The sequence below is a fragment of the Lethenteron reissneri genome, unplaced genomic scaffold (assembly GCF_015708825.2).
Source record: "Lethenteron reissneri isolate LAM-NWPU_2019-01 unplaced genomic scaffold, ASM1570882v1 scaffold_120, whole genome shotgun sequence".
In the NCBI taxonomy this organism is placed as follows: Eukaryota; Metazoa; Chordata; class Hyperoartia; order Petromyzontiformes; family Petromyzontidae; genus Lethenteron; species Lethenteron reissneri.
The window spans coordinates 1,214,151-1,235,809 of record NW_026890893.1 but is presented as its reverse complement, the minus strand read 5'-3'; the positions used below and the strand labels follow the sequence as shown (position 1 = coordinate 1,235,809).

General features: G+C 50.3%; 1 pseudogene; it reads left to right on the top strand.

Annotated features, from left to right (window-relative positions):
- LOC133361696 (guanylate-binding protein 1-like) overlaps positions 1 to 9,571 on the top strand; it is a 72,815-nt pseudogene extending 63,244 nt beyond the window's left edge.
- The last annotated feature ends 12,088 nt before the right edge of the window (positions 9,572 to 21,659 follow it).

Genomic DNA, 21,659 nt, shown 5'->3' with positions numbered 1-21,659 from the left:
AATCACAGAAGGAGAAGGTAGGAACGCCATGCGCCGTCCCGACGGGAGCTCAATGCATCCCTGGTCTATTAAAATACGGATCGGCATTTTACCCAAGAAGTCCGTCCCCAGCAGGCACGGAACCGCCAGCGAGGAGGAAACAAAAATCGGGCCTGATAATTTGATATCCCCGATACAAATTTGCGCTCGAATCTGTCCAATGATGCCAAGGGAGCCCCCGTTCGCCGCATAGAATGGGACGTTAACTGGCAGTAAGGGACGGCTTTGGACAGGTAAAATGTTGTAAATCAGTTCGGAAATAATGGTCGCCGATGCCCCCGTGTCGACCAGGATGCGTACCTCAACCCCGTCAATGTGTCCCACGACGGCCGACGACCCCGACGATGCGGCCACAACGCGATGGGCCAACGCGAACCACTGCCCGGGCTCGATTCGAGTCCCCACAGTGGTGCGCGCCGACCCGTCGCGATGCAACGTCGTCCCCCCATTCGTTGCGATGCGAGAGTGTGCGACAGGTGTGTGTTTTGGCCAAACATGTGTGGTGTCGCGACTCGCCGGATCATGTTGATGGAGCTTGGGAGGAGGAGGAGGCCCGGCGTCCTGGCGAGGCGTCGTCCCGCGCTGTCGGGGAGAGCGGCACCCCGAGGCGACATGGCCTCGGACGCCGCAGTTGAAGCAACGCGGGAGCGCCGGCGGCGATGACGGACGGTCGAAGCGGCTCGACCCATCCCGGCCCGGCCGTGCTCCCGTCCCCTGCTGCCGACGATGGTTGACGGCGAAAACCTCCTCCGCCGGGAGGGTGGCTGCCGCCACCGCACGCCCGGCCGCTGCCCTGCTGGCCTTCCGCCGCTGTGACAGCAGGTTGGCGTGGAGGAGTCGCGCCGCTTGTAGGGAAGTCATCTCCGTATCCTCCTGTGCCACGACGGCGATGTCCAGGTCGTCTGCCAGCAGGAGGATTTTTTCAGTCACCATGGCGTCGACCCCGTCCTCGTCCATGCGAGGAAAGGCTGTCTTGGCCAACGCCAGGAGACTTGTTCTGTATGCCAGCGGCGACTCCTTCGCGCCCCGCTGGCGGTCGTAGAACTGCTGCCTACACTCCGCGGAAGGCCCGTAGACCCCGGCCAGCAGCTGCAGCGCCATCGGTAGCGTAGAGCGCTTCTCCTTCGGCGCTGATGTGAGGGCGGCGAGCGCGTCACCGTCGAGGAGCGCCGGCAGCGCGCAGAGAGCTTCAGCATCTGTCCATTTGGCCATTTCTTGGTGGGCGAGGAAGCGTCTCTGGAAGCCGCCCCAGTCGCCCTCTGCGCCCACAAATTCTTTAAGCGGAGGCAGTCTTTGGTGCAGCGCAGCGGTTGCCGTGGAGTCCCGCGGGCTGCTGTCTCCCCGACTCGGCTGTGTCTCGGCGCGAACGGCAGATGGTATCGCCTGTCGCAGCCTTGATGACGCGCCCTCCTCCGTCGTTGACGCGGCAGCCCCAGCGCGGCCGATGTCGGACCCGAGGTTGAGGTTGGCCACGCCCCTAGCGGTCGCCGCGTCGATGGCGGGAAATTCAAAGTTTGAATCTTCGGAAATGGCGGGAAGGCGCTCCGGACGCCGGCTCCCCTCGCCCCGCGGTGGACCACCAGCCCCCAGCCGCGTGATGTTTTCCAGCGTGGCAGCAGCGGCGTAGAGCAGTTCAGCCAGCCTCTCGTGAGCCAGCCTCAGCTCGTCTGTCCGCGGCTCCTCTTCATGCCGACGCTCCGGTAAGAACGCGTCCGGCCCCGGCTGCACGTTGTCTTGTTGAGCCATCTCGGGCTCGACAATTTCGGTGGCGTCTTCCATTTGTTGTACTTTGGCCCGAGCTGATTGGCGCGTGTCCATGTTCGTGGTTCTTCTGACGCCAGATGAAGTACTCTTGAAGACGCTTGGACACCGTAGTAAGGCACACGTATTTATTTACACAATGTCGTACAGCACTGGAGGGGTGTATCGGCCCCCTCACCCGTATAACTGGGAATACACCTCTAGCTAGCCTTCCTACCCGAGTCCTCCACTAACGGGCTAGGGGAGGCTGTCTGGCCCGACACTGGTCAGTCGGGCTACGGTACCCGGAGTCCCAGAGGACTAACTCTGGTTCCGGGACCACGCCACTGGCTCCAGCCTGCGCTGCCCTTACAAGGGCGGCGTCCCAGGGGGAGTCCAGGGCCTATCTGGCCGGTCTTCCGTCTTCCCTTAATTACTCTAAGACTCAACCCCGAGCTCTCTGGCTCATCCCTTTTTATACCCCCCTAGAGGATCGAAACCCCCCTCACGCCGTCCGGTGCGGACGTCGTTGCGGGCACCACCCCGTGTACTCACGGAGTCCCCGCCCACTGTGTTTGTTATCCGTTAGCTCCTATGCAAACAGCCCTACACAAACAGCCCCTCTGTAACAGCCCTACACTTGGATTCGTTAAGGCTAAAATGTCATGTCCCTGCAATTGTTTTTTCGTGTAGAGTTCTTTTGCATATAACATCTGTAACCAAGCAGCATTTGTTTAACAAGCCTTGCGCTGCTGATGAGAACTATAAGATCAAAACCCATCCAGAGTTTGCTCACTTAAACAAATGTTGATGGGATAATATTAGTCTGGAAAGCCACAGGTTTTTACTATAATTTTATTGAATTTTCCAGGTAGGGCACACTGAGCTATATATGTATAGCAGCCAAATACTCTAAACGCAGCTTGCCCCAACTTTCTCTTAATGCTTTAGGACAGTGGTTCTTAACCTGGGGTCCACACAACCCCTGGGGATGCGAGATGCCCTTTTTGAGAACTAATGGGGGGGGGGGGGCAGGCTGTAGCAAAGGTTAAGAACCACTGCTTTGGGATAATATTTGTATTTGTGTGTACGTGAATATATACAGGTATTCATCGACTTACGAAGGTTTGCTTTTGCGAAAGTTCGCGTTGAAGCAATTGGCAAACTGTGGGCACTTTTCAATGAATTAAATCGAATTTCTGCATTAGTTAAATTTCACTACGTCCACGTGCCATGAGATCGTCATCCAACAGTAAGCACCCGTGACAGGGTCACGGTGTCTCTGCAGTGCAGCAGCAACACCTGCACATCACCTTTCCAGTCATTTCAACACGCAGCAGATTTTTTTGTAATTTCCTTGAAAAGATTAATACTTTTAGTTTTAATTAATTATTCAGTTGTTTTCATATTGGAAACGAAATGATGGGTCGTCAACAGAATTCCTAGTGTTGTATATTTTGCAATGAAAAAAAAAGAAATATGATTTTTTTTAAAATATGTAAATGTATGTAATTTCGTCTTATTAACTAAACATGTGCTTTAAGTGTAATTAGCATGTGTGAGTTCAACATTAATGATTAATGTGTATGTGAGGCTTTGTGTGTGTTTTATGTGTTGTGTCGGGGTATGAATGTGTGCCAAACAACCCCCTAACTCTTCATTGGTACCGGACGGTAACGCTGTGGTGAGCAGTGCCGTGGGGAGAGGGTCAATTTAGAGTGGCCATTCCCCTCATGGCATTTGTAGCCACCATAGCAGCCAAATGGTGGCTCTGGACAGGTGCAAGGTGCTGGCATCCCCTACACCTTCAAATAAATTATCACAATACCACCGAATAAAAATCGAATGAAGCTTGTGCCGGAGGCCCCGGGGAGACAGGTGTCCATGACATTTCCTGGCCAAACCCCATTTGGCGGAACCAGGAGACTGAATCCTTACCCTTGGGGTTCCTCTAGATACAGCAAAAAACTACTGCGGTGGCCACGTGGAATGTTCGAACGCTCACTGCGGAGGAGAGGCTGTCACTCCTCTGTTGGGAGCTGGACCGCTACCGCCTGGATCTCTGTGGTCTTCAGGTGGTCCGGTGGACCGGCTCTGGCTCCTGCCACCATGAGGGGTGGACAGTCCTTTACTCAGGGCAAGAGACTGCCAAACAGTACTATGCATGACAAAGGTTTATAACGGTAAATGCTAGGTAGAGCGCTTTATTAATATAGAATACTCTCGATGATTCCAATTTTACACGCTTTCTTTGAACTCACTCTGTCTGTTGTTGTTGTCGTTGTTGTCGTCGTATACTCAAATCTTGTAACTCAATTTTAACCCACTTACCAATGTGGTATCGACTCAAACTTGGTATACATATGTCATACTGAAGACAACACTATATTCTATTATTAAAAATATATATAAGCTATATTTTTTATATGTTATCGGCTTGGGTCTAATTGTCCACACTCAACTAACGTTGGCTGTAATTGCCCACGGCCCCTTACGTTATGGCAAGCTTTGGGGCCACTTCTTGGAGTCGTGGAGTTCTGCCATTACTAGCACATTTAATAAAAGCGTGTTTAAAAACTGTTTTTAAAAATATTACTTATTAAATGGAAGCCACGGACTGCGCCACGGAGCTTTTAGCGGTAAACAAGGTAACGTATTTACCGGGTAATACTTCGCGCTACCTTTACCCTACCGGGTAATTCTTCCGAGCTACCGTTACCCTACCCTTTACCATACCCCTTGGCATGTCGACATCTTTACCGTTTACCTTTACCCTTTTACCCGGTAAAAAGGGTAAATTACCTTACCTTGCCGAGGCCTATCTCTACATACGTGTCACCCAATGCACGCCTCATAACAAGCCACAGAATCTAGCACCACAAAGATGCTGAAGATGCAATGGTCTCTGTGAAATTAGTGCCACGTAATACATCGACCTTGAATTGGTACCCGGATGCAATATGAACTTATTTTCTTTTTCTGTAAGCAAATCAGAGGCAATTTTTATTATCGGCTCAGCTTTGCAAATCAAGAAGACGAATATGCAGTCTATTTCTGTCGTTGGTGCACTGGTGCCTATGTCTGAGTCTGCGATGATAATTCGGGTAATGTTTGACAAAAATCTTAATCTCAAATGCCATGTAAAACAAAAAAACATCTGCCACAATTGTAACGACCACATCCGGGCACTCCGTCACGTGCGACCGGTATTGGACAAAGAGACCACGAGGTCACTCGCTTGTAGTATGGTTACAGCGTTTGGAGCGGTTTTGCCGGATCAGCCCGGGACCGTCGGATAATGTTGGAAGCCGGATAATCGATGATCAACTGTATATACATAAGGCACTTTGAGTTGTTGATGGATTAAAGAAAACGCCACTTACATGCACACCCTCAATCCTTAATGATTACAGTGACACCTCTCGAAGACGAACTCCGGGGTAAGCCGGATATTGGGCAAAAAGATAGCGAGGTTCTCTGGAATATACCACCACCATGAGGGAGCGAGTGGTGTCATCCGTTGTCTCCACGTGTGTGCGCGTGCAGATAATCATGAGGATGTTCAACGACAAGCTGAATGACATCCAGAAACACACGGATGAGAACATAAGGGAGATCCAGAAGACTCACCAGAAGGAGATGGACAGTGTGAAGAATAAATCAAAGTGCGTGATCTGTTGACAGCAGTTCTCCTGCTGTGTTGGTCTCACCTGATAACGGTTGCTTGTGTTGCGATCGAAACGTCGTGATCTATTAATTTTCTATCGACGTGACTTTACCGAAAGAACCAAAGAGTAATTTAATATAGCATAATACATACAATCACATGAACATCTGAGTATCACTCCCTCGTTCCTCTTGGCGCAAATTGATGACATAGTGGCGGGAGGACATTTTTGCAAATCTGACAACTGCTGAGAACGATTGATTAAGGGCGCTTTATAAATTAGTATTTTATTGATGATGATGACGATGGTTGTAACTATCAGGGGAAACATCTGCACCCCATTGTTAAATGTCATGAGATTACTCTCCGGCAACATATTCGAATGTTGTGCTCAAGGGGTAATACATAAATTGGCCACGTTTGTTCACTTGACAACATTATGAATTAGCCGTGTTGGTTGGAGGAGGGTCAACTCATGCAATTTGACGCCAAAAATGTTTTATTTGTGAATGAGGGTTACAAGTGTGTCTCCATTTGATCACAATATGGTTATCATATTTCTTGACCGGTAAGTCCTGTTTTCTATTGGCATTTAAGAAGATGAAGGAAAAAAGCAATTGTTTTAAAAATGCATTGCATAAAAAAATTCTACCCGTATTGATTTTAAGATTTTTTTTCTGGCATTCAAGGTCTTGAATGGACATGCTCCTCCCTACATCCATAACCCGCTTCATCCATTATATATTCCATCAAGATCATTAAGATCCTCACATTGTACTTTGCTCACTTTCACCCCGGCCTCCATGCTTCACACGTTGTTTGATCTTAAGCTATTTCGCCTTTCCATGCACAGCGCTCCTCAGAACGATTTTTTAAGGCTGCTTTATTCATTATAATTATTATTGATTGTTCCGAGTCCCTTGGCTTGTGGATTTTTATAGTTTTGTTACGCTCTGGAAAAGGGACCTATGAAGAGGTGACTGCCGAAAACATGATTATAAGCGTGCTGCTTTAACAATTGAGACTTCTGGAAGATGTATTATGAACAACCGGTGGTGGTCTTCTGCCCACCGCGTGATTAGTATATCGTTACAGAGAGCCCTCATTCTGGAATATGATCAGGAATGCACGGTTTTAAGATGGGGAGGGATGTCTTGTGGAAGACGACGGTTAATAGCTGATGGTGGGTGGTTCGCCATTCTTAGGATGGTTGTCACGCGGTGGAGCAGGTCACAGTGTGTGTGTACGTATGCATGTGTGTATGTTGAACTTCTTTCGCACCGTACGTAGCCAACCGTGCTAATCGGAGGTAGTTTTGGTGTACTGTATAGTAATGTAGTATATAATCGTGTGTGTATTTTGCACTTCTTTCACACCGTGCGTAGCCAACAATCAAAACTATCCAGTCTAACTCCTTTTCTGCTCATGAAGCAACAAACAATTTAACACTGACACACACAGAGATCCCCCGTATAGACTCAACATACTGTTGGGGCAAGTGCTGTTAGCGAGCACCTATAAAGGCTAGCACGACACGAGGGGGTGGCTGGCCAGCAGCACGGCCGGCCGCCTTTGTCTCCCCAGTGACGATGTTTACACACAGCACAAGGTCCTCATATGAGGCTGAGTTGAACTATGGGGAGCCCCAGAACGGGTTCAGATAATGTTCACTGGTGTTGGCTTTGGGTCGGAACCGAAGTCGGGTAAACAGGTTCGTGGTGCGGCGCGTTAATTGCTATACTACCGTTCCCCACTCAACCACACACACACAACCACACGTACACAAAACACAACACAGCCCAACTTTGACACAGGTTACTTGCTCAACTCAAACTCCCGTTGATGGCTCCGTCTTCGCGTGTAAGCAGAACTTCGTGTTCGCTGGATGAGTATGTGCGATTGCTTTCCTGTGAATCATTCGAAAATCGAGCTGTTGACAGTGATGGCTGTCATCCTGATGAGTTACCCACAGTCCACTCAGTCCACCTTAGAGTCGACTCAAACGGCTTTCTCCGCAACTCAGCCTCACGACTTCGTTCAGTCCGTGAAGTACCTGGCACGACTTTTCACGATACATTTACAAGATACTTCTACACATCCATTACTGCTCACGTAATATGGTTTTACTCACGAGCAGAGATCCTTTCATATTCCCTTCTTTGATTCGTCCAATTTCTACTAAAATTCATTATTTACAAGAATGTATGTACTAAAATAACCATATATATGGTGGCAATTTACCTTATGCTACGGTAAAACTAATACTGCCTAAAGTTACTTAATTACATGTACTGCAATGTTATTATTATTTTTTATTAATTCCAAATTAACGGCGAAACGTCGTACTCGAATTGTAAATGCTGTGGGTTTCTGCTCCAAACACACTGGTTAGTGCTGAACTAGTAAGGAATTGGCATGTTTTGTTTACGTGACAAACCTTTACTGATTGGCTGTGTCTGGTGGTGGCGGGTTTAACGACACATTTATATTTACACGAACGAATCCAAAAACCTCGATTATGGATCATTCCTTTACGACAATCAATGTTGGGCAATTACGTGGTCGTCTGAGTATTATTAGCCCGATTATGCTCCGTGCAGCAATGTATCTATTTGTGCCGTCTCCTTAGGCCAATATATATTAGTTCCATGAGGACTAATAATGAATAACAATTACATTCATATAGCGCTTTTTATAAAGGATCACAAAGTGCTGTAAAGGACGCTGCAGCGGCAGCAGACACTCAGACGCATAACAAATATATTTTAAACACATTTTAAGAATTCATTTACGAAATGAACTTAAGGTTCAATAAGCAGAGGCGTATACGTAGGTTTTAGGACGCGTTTAAACGAATGTCCACAGACTCAGAGACTCTGATATCTCGTGGAAGAGCGTTCCATAGCCTGGAGACTACACAGGGACTGGCTGCAGACGTTCTCGCGTGCTGGTTTGAACAAGGGTCACCTAGTCGCTTTGACGCCTCGCCAATGATATAGGCTTAGAGGCCACTGCAAAGTTAACCTCGAGCAATTATAATCCATGCCTGTTGCTGTAAACTGCACGTGTCGTTTTTATAACAGCAAGAGATGAAAGATAATCTACAATCTTGCTTCAAAGCCATCCCAATCCAGGGGCGGTTTCTTCATTAGGGCGATTGGGCGACGCACCACCAATGTCATTCAACCACAGAGTCACGCTAGCCGTCACTGTGCCTCTGGATATAGTCCAATCAGCGTCATGCTACGTTCTGTGGAGTGCCGCCTCTTTTTGGGCGATTTCACTCCAGCTGAGAATCGCCCCGAGTGGCCCCATAGACTTACATTCAAAGATGTTTTTTTTCGAACGGGGGCGCTGCAATGCATTCTCTATGGCTTCCGGGAGGGCTCGCCCTAACGTGCTTACGTCATCATACGTGCTTACGTCATCACACGTAAGCACGTTTCATCCAACAATATAATTTGTTGCCACCTAGTGGAATCTTTAATAAAATAAACTTGAGTGGTTTGTTTTAATAGTGAGTATAGAAACAAACAAGATGTATTGTAAGAGTCACTTTATTTTTCATTAATATTAAAGAAGTGAAGTTGCCTTTACATGCTTAAGCTGTTAATTTATCCATTGCATGGGTGGACCTTATCCTTATCAATCATCCAGACATTTGCCCCCCCCTGAGAGATTTTGCAGGAGCCGCCACTGTCCCAATCGTATTAAAATGTTAACTTCAGGGCAAAGACAGCCCCAACTTTATATCAATAAAGAAGCACTAAGTGCATATTAATTGTAACCCTTTCAATCTGCAAAATTTGTTTATTCACCTGAATTGCCCCGATGATAAATTTTAAGTAAAACATGTTGCAATGCATTGTTGTGGATAACTATATTCTAGAAGATGAATCCGGACGTCAATTAATTATAATGGAATTCTATTAACCCCCCAAAAATTTGCTTTTAAATAAAATGCGTCTTATTATACCATAGCATATGGTGGTAGGGTTCCGTTACCAATGTTTTATGATACGATCGGAATTTGGATGATATGACGAGTTTGACGATATCATTTTCCCACATCTTTGTGATTGAGTTTTCACAGTTTTGTCCAATCAGTTGCGTTTTTACTCTGCTTCCAGCACGAATAAAGATTATTTAAAAATATCTTCGAATGCAATGCACTTTACATACGTTTTCTGTGATGCCTAGGCTGGGCGGATGCCGGAAGGCTAAGCATTCCTCACGCTAAACACACACACACGTGTAGCACATGGCAAACACCTGGAAACCTAGAACATCAGCCGCCGGAATCAGATTGGTCAAGGCTCCGTTTCTGGGGGGTGATCGGGCTTTTGCCAGTGCAGCTCCAAGATTATGGAATGCGTTGCCTCTGACAATAAGGCAATCAGAATCTTTAGAGCTATTTCAATCTTGCCCTGACAACTCACCTCTTTTAAATGGCATTTTCACCATAGTTTTGGTCGTTAACGCTGGCTCTGTATTATTTACCTGCTTTCCATACACGGCACAACGGGATCCTTGAATGAAATGCGCCGTAAAAGTGTAAATTATCATTATTATTACTTATTTATGTACTCCGAGCCCACCAGAGCAAGCTGGATTGGCCCAGAGGGAAATCGGTCTCTCCTGCTTTGTCAGCCGAGAAACGCGACCAAACCTGTGAATGTATTTCCTCTCTGCTTCCGACACCGACTCATCCGAGAGAAGTTCAAATGTCAGGCTATATATATAGCTGAGGATTCCCCCAACACTGCAGGAATGGTCCAATAAATTGTTAAAAATGTCCACTAGAGCATCAAAGTTCAAAACTAAGGGGCAGGGAGGGATCTTACCACCAAATATTGAACCCATTCACTACTTCTCCTCCAGTGGGCATTTATTCTCAAGAGCGTTCATGAGGGCATTTAGGCACTTTCCCGCCCCTCCTTTTTTTTCACCTCCTACAGGGGTATGAGAGCTTAGGAAGACACCAGGGAGTTGTAATGTTTTTTGAAGCAGTTTATTTAAACATGCGATTTAGGAAAGTTTCCATTGCACTGAAATCCAGAATGTGTCCGTGCTGGTGTCAATCCGCATTCACATCCTTCCTCTATGTTGTCTACCTGAATCGTCTTGTTAATACAATACTTTTGGGAAAAAAATATAGGCGGGGGCCTTTTTTAGCGTTTTTAAAAACGTCGCCATAGATTTAGTTCTGCAGAAAATGTGATGCGGGATGGTGTTCCAGATGGCAGGGGACTGTGACCCCGAATTAAGATAAAAACACCTGGCAGTGATCGTCCTTGTTCTTGGTATAGCAATTGGAGGTTGGGAGTAAATATGCTGATACGTTCTACAGTGAGCTGTATTGGAGGGCGACAGTAGAGGGGGGGGGGGGACGACACAGGAGACAGCACAAAAAGTAGAAGAAACAGTCGAAAAGTCAGAATTTCTTATCGCTGACTCTCATGGCAATGGAAAGCCAAGTGAAGTCAGCAGATCAAGGGGAGAGAATCTGGCCGACAATGATAGGTGTCATGGGTGACGTGAGCAACATTATTATTCCTGAGGTTCACTTTATAAAGATCGAACAACGTATGCAGTTGCAATAGCAATCGAGGGAATATCGACTATGCTGCCAAGCAAGGGTATCGGTGATTTTAGTGATGATATGATAAACATAAATTATGGATGGACCCAGATAAAAAAGTGGAGTCAATAGTGACGCCAAGGACCTCGGTTGTTGTCAAATAAATTGGTAGTTGGAGCCGGGGATTAACATGCAATAAGAGAACATGGATGTGGCGAATTACGGTCTCATGCCTTATCAAGATGGCTTCAGATTTGGAAGATTCAAAGACGATTTATGGTCTAAAAACCATTGATGCGAGGCGGCGGCAGTGCCACTCTTCTGGGAGTCCATCAAGTCCAGAGGCGTTCAGCAGAAACTTATCAATAGAAGTTTTAGAGTTGGCTGGTGGTGTCGGCAGTTAGAGGAATCATATTTTATAGCAAAGCTCTGAATGAGGTGGCCAACGTGAGTTGTACAAGCCACGACGAGCAGGGACTCAAAGAGAGAAGAATAAAGCAACCCCTGAGGGACCATTTTCTAAGAGGTAGGATATGATGCATTGTTGAACACGTATGCTTTCACGACCAATGTTATCCATAATAGTTTTTTGGGGGTTAGATCGCCTAGCTATAAACGTTGTGCCATTGAACCCACTGAAGTATGGGAATTGACGGCAGGAACTTCTTGACGGGTAACACACTTTTATTAAATCCTTTAGGTATCACAATACAACGTGTGGTCTTCCTTCTTCCTCCGACACACTCCACTAATCTCGTGTAAGCTCTAGGCCTCTGGCTACACACCATATACTCGACTCGTGTAAGCCCTATGCCTCTGGCTACACAATACACTCGACTCGTGTAAGCCCTATGCCTCTGGCTACACAATACACTCGACTCGTGTAAGCCCTATGGCTACACCCACTACACTCGCCTCTGGGTTACACAGAGTCCCGGTCCCCTTAGGACAGCGGGGCTAGGTACCGCAGGGCTCTAGGTCTTCATCCCCGTCTTCATTCTTCGCTGGTTACACACTGCCCTTACGCCTGTGTGCATCCCCTTTTATAGCCCCTGCTCACGAGGGACGGAGCTGATGCGGCGTCGACGTGTGCGTCGTTCCTTAATGACCCAATCACGACGCACTCTCTCTCTGATCCGCTCTCCCCAGCGCGTGTTAACATTACTCCACCAATCACACTGCGCTGCCACCTAATCACTCCCTCTCAGCGCGTCACCGCCCACAGCCAATCGGTACCCCGTAACCCACGACCCCGCGCTGACCCCTGATCCTCCACCGTCAGCGCGCGTCACCACCTACACAGCCAATCATCACACACTGTGCATACGATCCTTAATCCCAGCGCGTATCACCTCTACATCACCCCCTCCCACATAGCTTGCAGCCGGCCCGGCTGTTAACCTACAACACAACATAACGCAACGCAGTAATAAAGAACTCCACATCCCAGTGTGCCCCGTAACACAACAACAACAACATAACACAACCTTAAATACGAAGCAATATACAGCCCGACGAACAACACAATAAAAGCGAACACCGTAAAACGAACGCGCCAAGTGTCACCGTGACCCACGCAGTGCCGAGGCGCTCCGGCTGCCTCGACTCCGCACGTGGTAGATTACACAAAGTAGCGCGACCTAGCGCGAGTCCGTCTGGCCGGTCCGTCGTATGGAACGGGACGTTGGCGACCGTCCGGTGTCTCCGGCAGCTCTAGACGGCACGGATCGGGCCTGGAAGGACCGGCCCCGCCGTGGAGATCCGGCCGCCGGTGGTCGGCAGCAGTCAGTTCCGAGACACCTGGGAGCGGGTCAGGCGGAGACATGTGAGGAGCAGGCAAGGACAATTCCCCCTCAGGGTCGTCGGTCACGTCACATGCTCGGCCCTCACGACACAAGGGGAGGCCATACGGAGGCGAGAACGGTTTCAGTCGGGAGGGGTGGACGTACCAACGGCGTTTCCCCCATTTTATCTGAACGCACTGGGGGCGCGCAACCCGCACGACCTCCACGGGTCCCCGCCACGGCTTCAACAATTTAGGCGACGTGGCCAAAGGTGCCTGAGGGCAATGCAGCCAGGCCTTGTCACCTGGTTCCCAATTGTGCACGGATACCTTCCGTGCCCGCAACCGCTCGTTCGCAATTTGGCGAGCCCGCGAATTAAGCCGTGCGGCCTCCCTTGCCTCTGTCAGTTTATGAATATTAAATTTAATATGCTCTGCCAATTTAGAATTAGTTCGTGGTGCGGGCAGACCCAGCTGCGTTTCCATGGGCGGGTCGGCTTCCCGGCCGTACATTAGAAAAAACGGGGAAAACCCCGTAGCTGCATGGGGGGCCATTCTATACGCGGCAAGGACCCCAGGGACCTGCAGGTCCCAATCAACATGCGACTCACACACCTGCTGGCACAGCATAGAGGTCAATGTCCTGTTAAGCCTCTCCACCATCCCGTCTGTCTGCGGGTGGTACGGGGAGGTACGCACCTTTTTGGTACCCAACAGGTCGCACACCTCCTGCAGTAATTTACTCGAAAATTTTTTCCCTTGGTCAGTCAGCAAGCGTTCGGGAGCCCCCTTGTCCAGGACGTAGCCCTGGACAAAGGCGTCCGTCACAGCCGCCGCCGACTGGTTGGCGAGTGGCCACGCCATAGGCCACCGGGTAAAATATTCGACCCCCACCAACAGGTACTTATTACCCCTAGGCGTGACCGGAAAGGGCCCCAGAATATCGAGTGCAACGAGCTCGTTAATGCGCGAGACCTGAATAGATTGCAGCGGTGGATTAGCTGCCACGGGCGGTGGTTTCCGTCTGGCGCACTCAACACAACCCTTCAGAATATTCACCACGTCACCCCCCATTCCCGGCCAATAATAGTCACGCTGAAGCAGGGCAAGCGTTTTGTTAACTCCCAAATGCAAGAGGCGTTCGTGTGCGGCCAAGACAACCTTCCCCCTCACAGCAGAAGGCACCACAATCGAATGCCGCCGGGACAAACTGTCCCATCTCATCAACAGGCCCTGCTTAAGCTCGTAGGAGCCAGTTCGGTCGTGGCTACCTTCGGAACCCTCCGTCTTTCGGCGCAATGCCAGCAGGGAGCTGTCCGCCATTTGGAGACGGCCCCACTCAATCAACGACAGTGAGAGCAGCGAGTCCTGACCCCCTGGGGTAGCGGGACCATCCCCAATTGGTGTGCTCGCGGTCGCAACCAACGCCTCCCTACCTTCCGTAACCGGAGGTTTACAGCGCGCCGATCCCGATAAGCACGCACATTTGTGACAAGGCAACAACCGCGACAGGGCATCGGCATTCGTGTGTCGCAACCCTTTACGGTACGTAGTCGTGAACTGATAGTCCTGGAGGACTTCCAACCACCGCGACAATTGGCCCGAGGGCTGGGCAACCCGTAATGAATACTGGAGCGCCGCATGGTCCGTCCGGACCGTGAAATGACGACCATAGAGATATGGCCTGAATTGTTGTACAAAAAAAACAATGGCAAGTAGTTCACGACGGGTGACGCAGTAGCGCTGCTCTGCCGGCGACAACACCCTGCTACCATAGGCGACCACCCGTTCGACCCCTCCAATGACTTGGGACAGCACCCCCCCAATGCCCGTGTTGCTAGCATCCGTGTCTAGCAAGAAGGGACTCTCAAAGTCCGGATAGCGCAAGGGTGGGGCCCTTACCAAGGCGTCCCGGAGGGAGCAGAATGCAGCCTCCTCCTCCGGTCCCCACCGGAACTTCACTCCTTTTGCCGTTAAAGCGTGCAAGGGCTTTGCAATGGTGGCGAAGTGCTCAACGAATCGGCGATAATACGAAGCAAAACCGATGAAACTGCGCACGTCTGACACTGACGTGGGCGTCGGCCACGAACTGACACAGTCCGTCTTCGCAGGATCGGTAGAAATCCCCGAAGAGTCGACAATGTGACCCAAGTACCTCACGGATTTACGAAAAAGATGGCATTTGGCCGGTTTAAACTTTAATTTAGCCGATCGCATTCGCGAGAACACCCCTCTCAATCGCTGGAGGTGTTCTTCGAACGTTTTACCGAAAACAATGACATCGTCAAGGTAAATGAGGCACGTTTCCCACTGCAAGCCCGACAAAACCAATTCCATAAGACGCTGAAACGTCGCAGGAGAGGAGTGAAGTCCCATGGGTAACCGGTTAAACTGAAACAGGCCCCCTGGAGTCCGGAATGCAGTCTTAGGCTTAGACTCCTCGTCGAGTGGCAACTGCCAAAATCCGGACAATAAATCAAGAGTCGAAAAGTATCGCGCACCGGACAATGCGTCGAGAGACTCGTCCATCCTGGGGAGCGGATACGCGTCGGCCACCGAGATCTTATTCAGGCGGCGGAAATCGACGCAAAATCGCAGGGACCCGTCCTGCTTTTTAACGAGCACAATAGGTGCTCCCCAAGGACTGGAAGAAGGCGAAATAATGTCGGCTTCCAGCATATCGTTAACTGCCGACTGAACATGTTCCTTCTCAGCAGGACTCAGTCGGAAGGGATTTTGCCTGACCGGTGCCGCATCGCCCGTTTCAATGTGGTGGCGTAGCAGGTCCGTGCATCCGATATCATACTTATGTTTACTGAAGACATCCGAAAATTCAATCAGCAACCCGCGCAACGCGCCCAACTGTACCGCTGACAAATCGTCAGAGTCCGCGCACAGCATATCAATCCAATCTAGGTCCTCCTTTGATGGTACGCTATTCGTGGGGCTCGGATCAACCTGCGCAACCAGCCTCTCCTCCGCAGGGACCCGTGCCGCGTGAGCCAGCACGGTGCCCTGCTGAATGACGGCCGGCCGCGCCCCAGCGTTTAAAACCATGACAAACGGATCCCTGTCTGCCCCAACCAAAGTGTGAGCCACCGATAAATCGAGACCTCCAACAGCCCTATTAGAAGGACCCAAAAGCATGGCCTGTTCCGAGGCCTCCTTCCCCCATGGCTTCCGTAACCGGAGGGGAATCAACATTTGTGAACCCGGGGGCACGTGCACGGTCTGTGTTGCTAACGCCTGAATGGTAGCGCACGCCGTCCGAATTACATTAGGGCTCGTCAAAAATGAAATACGGCGACCCGATGGTAGTTCAATGCAACGCTGATCAATGAGAATTTTGATGGGCATTTTCGCCAAAAAATCAGTGCCCAATAGGCAAGGAACCGCCAGGGAAGATGAAACGAAAACGGGTCCCGACAATTTGATATCACCAATGCAAATGGACGCCCTAATCTGACCGATAATGCCCAACGATCCCCCGTTAGCGGCGTAAAATGGCACATCCACCGGAAGAAGCGGACGACATTGTACCGGGAGAATATTATAAATGAGATCCGAAATAATAGTCGCCGATGCCCCCGTGTCCACTAACACCCTGACCTCGACCCCATCAATCGATCCGGTAACGACGGATGAACCCGCTGAGGCAGCCACAATTCTGTGCCCCAATTCCGACCATTTAATGTCTCCCCGGTCCCGGCCGAACCCCCCTCTCCGAACCGAATCTCCGAACTCTACTCGGCTCTCCCTCGTCGCAACGCGACGACCCATACGTGTCGAGTATGCGGGCCAAGCATGTGAGGTGCCGCGACTTGCCGGGGTTTGCAGTGATGACTTGGGGCCTTGGTCATCGTCCAGCCGAGGTCCCATGGCGCGCTGACGTGGGGCACGGCAACCGGAGGCCACGTGGCCACGAAGGCCGCAGTTATAGCAGGTGATGACAGTAGTCGGAGATCTCGGTTGCTCCAGCTTGCGGGCCGCTCGCAGAGGCGAACGACCCCCCGACCTCCATTCCCCCGCTCGTCCCGCGATGAATGCGTCCTCTCGTGGGCTGACGACTTGGGGCACGGTGTCAACCGGACCCGGAGTTGAGGCCACAGCAGCGTTGCAGACGACCCCCTGCTTTCGTTGAAGGACCTCGTGCGCTTGCATGCTCGTGGCGACCCGTAATGAAGAAATATCGGTGTCGTCGGCCGTGTTGATGGGGACCCCCAGGTCCTGCGCCAACTTGAGCAGCTGCTCCAAAACCATCGCATCTTGGCCCTCCTCGTCCATACGAGGGAACGCGGCGTCAGCGAGAGCGAGCAACGCCGTGCGGTAGGCGAGCACGGTCTCCGTGTCCGCCTTCCGTCTTGCGTAGAAATGATGGCGGCACGCCGAGGGAGGACCGTAGACTTTTGCCATGAGAGCCAGCGCATCCTTGAGCGTGGAGCGGTCCGACCTGCGTGCGGACGTGAAGGCCGCGAGCGCGTTGTCGTCCAGCATGGCAGGCAGTGCCCGCAGTGCCGTAGCGTCGGACCAGGCGGACATCTCTTGATGCGCCAAAAATCTGCGCTGAAATAGGCTCCAATCCCCGCCTTCCGCCTTGAATGCTGACAACGTGGGAAGGCGCTGCTGAAAGATAAAGTCGTCCTCCTCCTCGTGCTTCCTCTCTGCACCCCCGTCGGTGTGTAAGATGGCGGCCCCAGTCGCGGGTGTGTGATGGCGGTCCGCCGCGCGCGTTGGTGACGTCAGCGGCCGCGCATGGAGAACCCCTGCCACGTGGTGATGGCCGTTCCCGCCAAAAGTTGGAGCGGATGAAATGGCGGGAATCGCCAAATCGTTTTGGCGGGAATCTGCAGGGCGACCATGTAGCACGTCGGCCGCCGTCCCCGCTCCTCCCGACGAGCTGATCTCCGCCAAGATGGACGCGGCGGCGAGCAGCAGGTCCGCCAGACGGGAGTGTGCCTCGCGAAGCACGGTGTCAGTCCCCCGTCGCTCGTCCGGCGCCGTCGGTGGATCCTGCCCCGTGGGCAGCTCCTCTTCCTCACCCCCTGATGCCCGCTGGCCCGCGTCGTCGAGGTTGTCCTCGTGGTCAATCCCGTGGGTCCGACGGTTCCTCCTTGTATCCATGCTTGGAGGACCGTTTCACTTCTGACGCCAGTTGAAGTATGGGAATTGACGGCAGGAACTTCTTGACGGGTAACACACTTTTATTAAATCCTTTAGGTATCACAATACAACGTGTGGTCTTCCTTCTTCCTCCGACACACTCCACTAATCTCGTGTAAGCTCTAGGCCTCTGGCTACACACCATATACTCGACTCGTGTAAGCCCTATGCCTCTGGCTACACAATACACTCGACTCGTGTAAGCCCTATGCCTCTGGCTACACAATACACTCGACTCGTGTAAGCCCTATGGCTACACCCACTACACTCGCCTCTGGGTTACACAGAGTCCCGGTCCCCTTAGGACAGCGGGGCTAGGTACCGCAGGGCTCTAGGTCTTCATCCCCGTCTTCATTCTTCGCTGGTTACACACTGCCCTTACGCCTGTGTGCATCCCCTTTTATAGCCCCTGCTCACGAGGGACGGAGCTGATGCGGCGTCGACGTGTGCGTCGTTCCTTAATGACCCAATCACGACGCACTCTCTCTACGATCCGCTCTCCCCAGCGCGTGTTAACATTACTCCACCAATCACACTGCGCTGCCACCTAATCACTCCCTCTCAGCGCGTCACCGCCCACAGCCAATCGGTACCCCGTAACCCACGACCCCGCGCTGACCCCTGATCCTCCACCGTCAGCGCGCGTCACCACCTACACAGCCAATCATCACACACTGTGCATACGATCCTTAATCCCAGCGCGTATCACCTCTACACCACCACCAGAGATTAGGAGCACGCTCTTAAAGGGAGTGCTCCTAATCTCAGCTTGTTACCTGTATAAAAGACACCTGTTCACAGAAGCAATCAATCAGATTCCAAACTCTCCACCTTGGCCAAGACCAAAGAGCTCTCCAAGGATGTCAGGGACAAGATTGTAGACCTACACAAGGCTGGAATGGGCTACAAGACCATCGCCAAGCAGCTTGGTAAGAAGGTGACAACAGTTGGTGTGATTATTCGCAAATGGAAGAAACACAAAAGAACTGTCAATCTCCCTCGGCCTGGGGCTCCATGCAAGATCTCACTTCGTAGAATTGCAATGATCATCAGAACGGTGATGAATCAGCCCAGAATTACACGGGAGGATCTTGTCAATGATCTCAAGGCAGCTGGGACCATAGTCACCAAGAAAACAGTTGGTAAACACACTATGCTGTGAAGGACTGAAATCCTGCAACGCCCGCAAGGTCCCCCTGCTCAAGAAAGCACATATACATGCCCGTCTGAAGTTTGCCAATGAACATCTGAATAATTCAGAGGACAACTGGGTGAAAGTGTTGTGGTCAGATGAGACCAAAATGGAGCTCTTTGGCATAAACTCAACTCGCCGTGTTTGGAGGAGGAGGAATGCTGCCTATGACCCCAAGAACGCAATCCCCACCGTCAAACATGGAGGTGCAAACATTATGCTTTGGGAGTGTTTTTCTGCTAAAGGGACAGGACAACTTCACCGCATCAAAGGGACGATGGGCGGGAGGCCATGTACCGTCAAATCTTGGGTGAGAACCTCCTTCCCTCAACCAGGGCATTGAAAATGGGTCGTGGATGGATATTCCAGCATGACAATGACCCAAAACACACGACCAAAGGCAACAAAGGAGTGGCTCAAGAAGAAGAACATTAAGGTCCTGGAGTGGCCTAGCCAGTCTCCCGACCTTAATTCCATAGAATATCTGTGGAGGGAGCTGAAGGTTCGAGTTGCCAAACGTTAGCCTCGAAACCTTAATGATTTGAAGAAGATCTGCAAAGAGGAGTGGGACAAAATCCCTCCTGAGATTGTTTGCAAACCTGGTGGCCAACTACAAGAAACGTCTGACCTCTGTGATTGCCAACAAGGGTTTTGCCATCAAGTACTAAGTCATGTTTTGCAGAGGGGTCAAATACTTATTTCCCTCATTAAAATGCAAATCAATTTATAACATTTTTGACATGCGTTTTTCTGGATTTTGTTGTTGTTACTCTGTCTCTCACTGTTCAAACAAACCTTCCATTACAATTCTAGACTGATCATTTCTTTGTCAGTGGGCAAACGTACAAAATCAGCAGGGGATCAAATACTTTCTTCCTTCACTGTATTCTGGCAATCGAGTTATGTGCCCTGACCATCTCCACTGAGAGGAGGTAACTATTGGTTCTATACTGTGAAATCCAGCTCTCGCCAGCACCTTGATACGTTGCATTTGGTCTTGCCTACTTGGTCCTCATTATTTATTTCAAATGTCTTAGGTGTAGGCTCGGCAATTTTTTCACGTGTTGTCTTCATAGTGTCAGCGTTTCTACAGAGTAAAGTAGTGAAGGAATTACCACTTCAGTTTAACACGTAGGCTTTCGCGACCAATGTTATTCATAATCAACGTTTTTGGGTTAGATCGTGTTATTTATAAATGTGTCGTAACCCTCCACCACCCGACATGGCCAATCAGCAAAAAAGTGTCACGTTGACAAAAGACAAATAGTTCACTACTTTAGCTCACTAGTGTGTTGAAGCGTGAAACCACAACATTTACAATTTTTGAGTGATTTCATGTTTCCGTGTATCTTACCGCATGTTTGAAGGCCTGTTGGCTTCCGCTTGTCAGCAAGGTTTTAAAATGAGCGAGCTTTCTTTACCCACCTTTTCTAGGGGCTCCACCCTTAAGGAAAGACGGCTGCCTCAAACTTTTGTGACACAATCAACGAGTCTGTGACCATCACGTCTGATCCACCTGTGTACAGATGTTTTGTTAACAGATTCTAGCTTCTCAAGCCTGTTGTTACCATATCCAATTCTATGGTCATGGGACGTTTTCTGCTTAACACGCCTTGCATGGTGGTTAAGATAAGCCGCTTTTATGCCCCCAGTTGCCCTTTCTTTGGTCTCATGTATTCTGGTCCAGTGGTACACAAAGAGTAAAATTACTGGGGAATCCATGAGTTGCCCCAGAGTAGCCACTAACTGGCCTTGGTGCTGCCATCTGTCTACTCCATTGGTCGTGTTCTTCTGCATGGCATCTAAATGTCACGACATTAACCTAAATGGTCATCTGCTGGAATAATCAACCAGTGCCCTGCTGCCAACGCCGATGCCTTTGCCGTGACCCTGGCAGGGGGGCGAAGCAGGTGCAGGATCTTGCCTAAGGGCTGCCTGCGAGCTAGAGTGACGAAGGGGTGCTCTAATGTCCCATTCATAAGTCATCGCCTACGCTGCTGCCTGATCTCTGTGTATACGTCGCCCGACAGAGTTATCCCTAGCATTATGGTGGCAATCAGCAAGGGGTACATGTGTAGTGTTGTACTCACACGGACACTTAACCTTTCACCTGTGTCACTTTATTTACCTTGCATCCAATGTGGATGCTCCTCACTTTACACTAAACACACACCCTTTGTTCCGAACTTCCCGACTTCCCCCTACTCACCTCCGCGCACCCCGTGCGCAGTAACCACTCTGTCTCCCCTACTATACTCTGCTCTACCCTCACCCTCTCGCTATACTCCCCACTTTCTCTTTCTATCCTCCGCTATACCCTGCTCTCTCTCTCTGTCTCTCGCTATTCTAACTCCCCTCGTCTGCCCTGCTTTCCTCATACCTCCGCCCTCGTCCCTGCCCCCAGCAGGGGATCGGCCAACACTGCTGGGAAGGACGTGGTAAGGAGGGCGAGATCCTAGGTGTCTTCTCCCCGACTCTTCTCTTCTTTATCTCTCGA